Source organism: Macrobrachium rosenbergii, chromosome 4 (assembly GCF_040412425.1).
Source record: "Macrobrachium rosenbergii isolate ZJJX-2024 chromosome 4, ASM4041242v1, whole genome shotgun sequence".
NCBI lineage: Eukaryota > Metazoa > Arthropoda > Malacostraca > Decapoda > Palaemonidae > Macrobrachium > Macrobrachium rosenbergii.
The window spans coordinates 59,554,099-59,561,598 of NC_089744.1; the positions used below are offsets into that span (position 1 = coordinate 59,554,099).

Consider the following 7,500-nt stretch of genomic DNA (forward strand, 5'->3'; position numbering starts at 1 on the left):
GAAAGCTGAATAGGTCATAGATACTTGACAGTGGCGCGTATTGCCACCTCTGGAGAATATGGATGCTGGATCTAGGAAAACTAAGTAGAAAGTATAGCATGTAAAATGAATGTAGGTACTAACGCATTGAATAGTTTCTTATGTAGTGAAAACCTTGGGAAATGTACGAGAGGGATAATTAGTAGTGATGAATAAATTCCCGTTATCCTTTTTATATTTAGTCTTCAAGATAAAGTTCCTTGGATGCTGTTGACTCAGAACAGATGAAAAATCACAATGGCATAGCAAGAGGACTGAGAAAAGAGATAAAAGATATAAATGTCACCAGGTCTGTGGATAATGATATATTTTTGAGTAATAATGCCAGGAAAGTATATAGAAGTTAAAACATACAAAAAGCAGAGCAGCATGGGAGGAAAAGTACAAACTCTAAAGCTTATTTTTAATGCACTTAAAAACTGATTGCATGAGTAACTTTCCAGTTGTATTTCTTTTTTTACTGAAGAAAATGGTATAGTAAGAGTAAGTACCTTACACGGTTTGTTTTGAGAGTAAAGTTTAAATAATCCTAGAGTGAGGATATTTATTCATATATAGGCGTTGTTCTGTTTAAAGTCAGTGCGAACATATTTATTTAGAGGACATTTATTCTTTATTGTTAGATATTTTAAATGTCTCACAAATACTCGACAGTGCGAGTCACTCATTTTTCTTCTATCTTGTTCATAGGTGCGCCCAATTGCTGATATTATGGTAAGTGAAACTACTACTGATTTTCTCGTATTCTTAATTATTGTAGTTACCTTAAATAATCAGTAGTTTATTTTGTAGACTATTTACGACCACCTAATTTCAACTCTTTTTATTAACTTTATTATGAAAGTTTCTCTGCAATACCCAGAACACAATTATAAGATGACTTTAGCATCCTTCTCTCACTTAGCTTGGTAACAGGTTCTATTTCATTTCATCCATTACAAATATTACAATCTGAAATCCGTTTTATCGGAAAAATGAACGAGATTGGCCTTTCATCAAAATCTATTCATTTTTCTTTAATCATGGAGAAAATATACAGATATTGCTTTCTTCAAATTTGATTAAATATCGTTTTTACTTCTCCAAATCACCTATTAGATGATGATTTTGGCGCTGTTAGATTTAATGCGCGTGTTTGTGTGCGTGTGTGTCTGTGTGTGTGTGTGTGTGTGTGTGTGCTATCAGAACGAACATGAAAATAGAGCTGGTTCGAATTGTGTCGTAGTAATATTGAGAAAAAATATATTTTCCTTGTCTAGGTTTTACTCACTGTTTAAGCAACTTCCAGTAACTTTTACTTAAAAGCTTAATATAGGTGGAATATTATACTAGAATATTTTTAGCATCAGCAAAATTTTTAGTAATTAACTATATAAAAGGTGCTCGCCCCTCGTCCATCTTTCCTGAGATCATTATGCTTGAGGCGAAATCCATGAGGAAGAACGCAGTTCTGCAAAATCAAATAATTGTTTAAAGTTACGAAGATCATTAGCTACAAGTTCATTAGCGGGATTTGAGCAGCGATTATATAACAAATAATTGTGTTCTCTTCCCCTTTCATCATTAGCGTTATTCCGTCAGAAATACATTACATCTTTACCGACCCACTGTTCTTTGTCTCACCTATTGTTCTTACTAAGGAATCCATATACATTAGTACTGAAAGTGAATGCGCCCGTATGAATACTGACATCTAAACCCATTCATGGCTTCTAAATTTAGAATGTTTCCGTCACTGAAATTTACTTTTAAGAGTTGCCGTTCTCTACGGGGCCAGAAATCTGGTCTTTATTATGAAGACTTTTTTTATTTGTTTTTCTGTCTTTTATATTTTTTACTATTTTTGTTACCGAGATGCCAAGCAGCCAAAGATTCCTATTCATCTTGGAAGAAGAAAAAAGATGATAAATAAGAAGTGAAGGATGATAGTGTAACCCCGGGAGATGAACAATAAGTTCAACATTCCAAATTCTGTCCATATTCAAGTCAGTTAAATCTAGGTTCGTATTCGAGGTTGTTCTTTTTTATTTATGTGGCATGTGGTTGCTGTCGTCGATTATTATGGCTTCATGTAATCCTGGGCACTTCGTCGTAGAGCAGCCAGTAGGTGAAAGCTTTTAAATCTTCTGGTAGTAACTGTGCGAGTTAGGAAATGAAACATACATCATGCAAGACTGCAACCCCGTTAAACACTATGATGACCGTCAGTAGGAGATAAAGTCGATAGAAGCAAGTCCTGTTATAATAAAAGAAGCTAGGAATGGAAAGAAGAAATATCAGAAAGAAACAAGTTTCTGGGTATGAAACAAAAGCAGTGCAAAAAAAGGATAGAATTGGCCTGGCCTTTCATAATATGACGGCTGTTTGCATTAATAATAGTATCATAATTGTGGACAATGCTTCTTGCACTAAAACTTAGCGGAAAAATATCTCTTAGTCATGAAATTGTGTCACCCAGGAGCAGCTGATCGTTGCTACTTGCCTGAAAGCCTTCAGCATAATTGGCCACAGACAGAATGACCTAAGAACTTGCATCAGCTCTGCTATCTTCAGTTTTCTGTAAAAGAAAACTGCTGAGATGGCTATTTGTCTGTCCGTCCGCACTTTTTCTGTCCGCCCTCCGATCTTAAAAACTACAGAGGCTAGAGGACTGCAGATTGATATGTTGATCATCCAATAATCCATATAATCAAACATATGAAGCTGTAACCCTCCAGCCTAAGTAGTTTTGATTTAAGGTTAAAGTTAGACATAATCATACTTCTGACACCGAGATAGGTGCCAACAACACAGGCCACCATCGGACAGTGGCTGAGTTTCATGGGCCGCGGCTAAGAATTTCATGGACCGTGGCTAAGGCCACCAACTGACCGTTTCTGAGTTTCATGGGCCGCGGCTGAGAGTTCCATACAGCGTTATATACGATGTACAGAAAACTCAATTGCGCCGAAAAAGACTTCGGCGCATATTTTACTTGTTTATTATTGAGACGGGTGAGAGTAATTTTCAGCATCCTGTCAGAACAAGGATTTCCTGCGGATAATCACAGTAATTTCAATATACTGGTGTGCCGAAATACAGTAAAGATGTTCATGTTGCATAGCTTGAAATGGTGGTTTGAAAAGATCTAATTCTACATGACAATCGTAAATGTTAAGATTTAAGGACTTTAGTATCTTGATTTTTTGGCAACAAAGAATGATTTACATTGAAAGGTAGTGAAATAAGCAGAACAGTGTTCATTTAAGCTGGTGTTATGTGAAACAGTCCAATAGACCATTCTATAACGAGCAATGTTGAAAAATTAAAAAAAGGTAAGGAAAAAATCCCAGCTATTAGCCCAACTGTGGAATGTCAGCATTTTTCAGGAAGTGCTATGAAACCAAACTGCGTGACATATTCAGAGGTGAGACAGACTAAAGTTATAATGTGAGGGTAAATACTTTAAACAATTAGGCATTTAGAACATTCTGCTACGGAAGGTATGCAGGAATTTCTTATAAAAAGTTTTCATAGAGAATTTAGTCGACTATACTTATGTACACACGTGATAGATAATTCACTTTGTCGTTGACGATATCTGCTGTCAGTGAGAGAGAGAGAGAGAGAGAGAGAGAGAGAGAGAGAGAGAGAGAGAGAGTTAAACGGTTTCCAGCCTCCCAGCTGCAAATGAGATTCTCTTCAAAGGCATTATGCTTCAAGGCAGATTACGTATTGTGGTACACAATACATCCCTTACCAATGATACCTTTCCCTTTTCAAGGGAATTCCCTTGACGTGGTGTGGAGGCAAGTAAAGCAATATGGGGGAGAGAGAGAAAGTGCTAAATTTGGAGTCAGCAGCGAGTAAATTCCATGAAGGCAAAGGTCGACGAAAGGTTTTCGTCCAGTAAAATATAGAAATGATTAAGCGTAGTGATGCCAAAGTCGTGCAAGAAACTGTGGGCATAATATTATTTAACAGTGGAATCGCTGTTTCGTAGCTGAAGCTCTTTCATCGTGACCATGACCTCTCTTTACAGTCCGAACATAATATAAGTTATTTAATTTACAACCAAGTAATCATCTTTTTTATTATCATTGATTAATGCTATTTACTATTTTAATTTTAGAAATCACAAGCTTACGAAGATATCAACTAATTTTATAAAATATTCATTATATACTGCTCATCTCCAAGCATTTATATTTATAATTTCAGCCTTGAGTCATATGCTTAAGGCGCAGCTACCTCTCTAATTAAAAGAATGATTAAGTACAAAGATGCACAAGCTTTAGTGATTTTAATTTGATGCATAAGAAGACAATTGTTCTCAATTCTTTGATCTGTGATAGTGACATTTAGAGCTTCTAGTGAATTTGAATATAGCAGTGAGCAAAATTTTCCAAACGAGTTTTCGAGGAATTATTTCAGATTTTTTTTTTTTTGAGCAAAATGAACAATTTTCATTTAAGATTCTGAAAAAAAGTTGCATAAATTCAGTGGAACAAAATCTGTCAGAATATCCAATCATGCTAAACGACGAGACGTGAGTTAATCGACGCACAATGTGTCAATCACTGCTGACGTTGCTTGCAATATATTTTCACTGGCGATTGGATGGGAAGAATATCAACTTTTATATTTGAAATGATTTCTTGAATTAAACTATATATCTAGCAAGTTACAATGCCGTTGTATACATTTCATTCTAAACACACACACTATATATATATATATATATATATATATATATATATATATATATATATATATATATATATATATATTTATATATATATATATATATATATATATATATATATATATATACAGTATATATATATATATATATATATATATATATATATATATATATATATATATATATATATGTGTGTGTGTGTGTGTATGTGTAATCGAAGGGGATCAAGGAGTGGCACACAGACTTACATGTATGTATATATGGATGTGCCGTATGTATGTGTGTATTTGTTATATCTGTTGATAACGATATACAAGACATCTAGTAAAATCTTGTAAAAAATTTAACATAATGCTCGTGATATTTTAAATAGTGAACTAGGAAGTGATATCTATATATCGCGTCGCGGTCAACCTTTGTGGAAATATTGTTTCAAGTTCAATATTAAAAGCAACACTTACATCAGTTAGAGGCAGACATTCTAATACTTCCTTTATTTTATCGTAATTCATTATTCGTTGACGAAAAAGATTCATAGTAGTCTGGCTAAATGAAGAATAATTGCACGAAGAGATCGATTTTTTTAATAACAGCACGAAGAGATCGATTTTTTATATGACACAGAGTTAGACAGTCAAGAGAAAAAACATATTCACTATCGAGATATAGGACACATTTAAGTAAGGAATATCGGTAAATCATGATCTTCATGTAACAGTTGTGGGGAAAGCAAGGATAGAGGATCGTTCATAGATTAAAAAAAGGGGGACACACTGGCGAATGAAGAGCGGGAAAAACCTTCAGCAATTTACCATGTTCATTACCAAGGCCTGTAGGTGTTCTCTACCCGCGTAGGGAGCCCAGCCTTAAATTCTTTGTGTTTTGAAGGTATTCGAACGAAACAGGTAAAATCAGGCACGAAAAACCACGCCAGGAAATTGCGAAAGACAGAATTCCCACCGAGTTTAATTGCGAAGCGAACACCGAAAAAACGGGAAGATTTGTGGGAGGAAAAGACACTCATTTTGGAATGATAGCAGAACTATAAAAAAAAAAGCTCCGAAACAAGGCGCCGCGCGTTGTCTATTCTCTAAAAACTTTGGCGCCTTCTAAATACTAATAGATCCTCTGGTTCATGAAAAATTCGAAAGATTTCTCAGCATATGCATATATTATAGGACATTTAAATTACCTTGCTAATATGCACTGAGGACGTTTGTAACTCATGATTTATAGTGTTTTGTAGTAGTTTTTCCTAAAATTATAATTTAATTGAACCTTTGAAAAATAATGACGAAAAATGCAGGACCATTATAGTGACCATGAAATCGAATTGCTATCTGAACATCGTTTCCAAGGTAGAATAAGTTCTTCAATAACAATAACTGCGACTGATTGCTTATGCGTGGCTTTTTAGAATGGAAGGAATGCAGCAGACGAATTTGAAATTATTAAATTGAAAGCCCCATTTTTCTGTTTGTGCAATAAATGAAGATAAACATTCTTCGTTGTATGTGAGATGAAAATATTATATGAAAATAAATCGAGAAGAGCCGCAAGTAAAAGCATGACTTGTCATCAGCTATTTTGAGAGAATAAAATCAGTAACAAAATCCTAAGTGCATTGTTAACGAATATCTGCGTGATTTACTTTTTCATTAAGAGCGTTCTCTAATCCAAGATTAATTGTTTGCATATTAGAACTGTGACGAAAGTTGCGCTCTTGTTTCGAAAACTTTCTGGTTCATTTAAGTATAGAATTGGAGAAAAAAACCAAGGGTAGAATTTGTTGCACTAAGTAAAAGATATTGTATTGATGTAGAAATATTCATGTTTTATCCTTTACAAAGATTTCAGGGTCAGTTTTACACTAAACAAAAGAATGTTTTATAAGAAAATGGATTATTCTGATGGAACGTTTCTCCGGACACTACGATAATCAGTATTGGTCGGCATCACCTTGGATCATTATCATTGCTCATGACAATGAGTAAAAATTTAACTAGTGTAAAATCTAAAAGTAGCTTGATGTTTGATTATGTTGAATTCATTAGAAGATATACTTGCATGTTACTGTTTTTTCTTACTTTAAATGATTTTAATACATAATTTTAAACCTTTCGGAAGTTGCGATCCGTGATAAAATTGTATTACTATTCGTTCATCGTATAGAATAAACGTGCTGGCTCTGTACATATTAAAAATATAAAAAATAGGAGACTGCGGAATTATGAAAAGACATTGGGTAGGAAAAAACAGAATTTGTTTCAAAAGAAAATTTTTACAATTATACATTTTCTTCCTTTCATTCCAGCTTCAAAGGAAAAAAATTAGGGTCCGCTGCAGTTGCGAAATATTTGCTGAAAAGTCACAGAATTTCGGAAGAAAATACAAGCAACTGTAAACATAAGGTTCCAGTGAAACTTTTATGAAGTTTAAGTGTACTTATTCTTTTATATACTATTCCTCAGAACCAGTAATAATAATCTCTTGAATTCCTTAGTGTCCGCTTCTTCCCGTGGAAACTTATAACAGTCATCATCCATTTGTGGCTCTCTTATGGGACCTCATTTGGTCCATCAGGTGCAATATTAAGTAAAAGTTTAGTGGTAAACTTTCATAGGCTTTTACACATAGTTGCTGGAATCCCCCTATTCTGTCTAGACACGTGTGTGCAAAAGCATTCATTGTTTATATAATCCCTTTTTATAGTGCCCAGACTGATGATCTAATTTGATACAGTTAAAAGATATAGCCTTTCATAAATTACATCATTT

General features: G+C 34.1%; 1 protein-coding gene across 1 annotated transcript in view; it reads left to right on the forward strand.

Annotated features, from left to right (window-relative positions):
• LOC136835035 (T-complex protein 1 subunit gamma-like) overlaps positions 1–7,500 on the forward strand; it is a 772,440-nt gene that overhangs the window by 194,887 nt on the left and 570,053 nt on the right. The window contains exon 8 of the mRNA XM_067098148.1: positions 730–753. The gene's annotated coding sequence lies outside the window, so the exon portion shown is untranslated. The remainder of the gene's footprint in view (positions 1–729; positions 754–7,500) is intronic.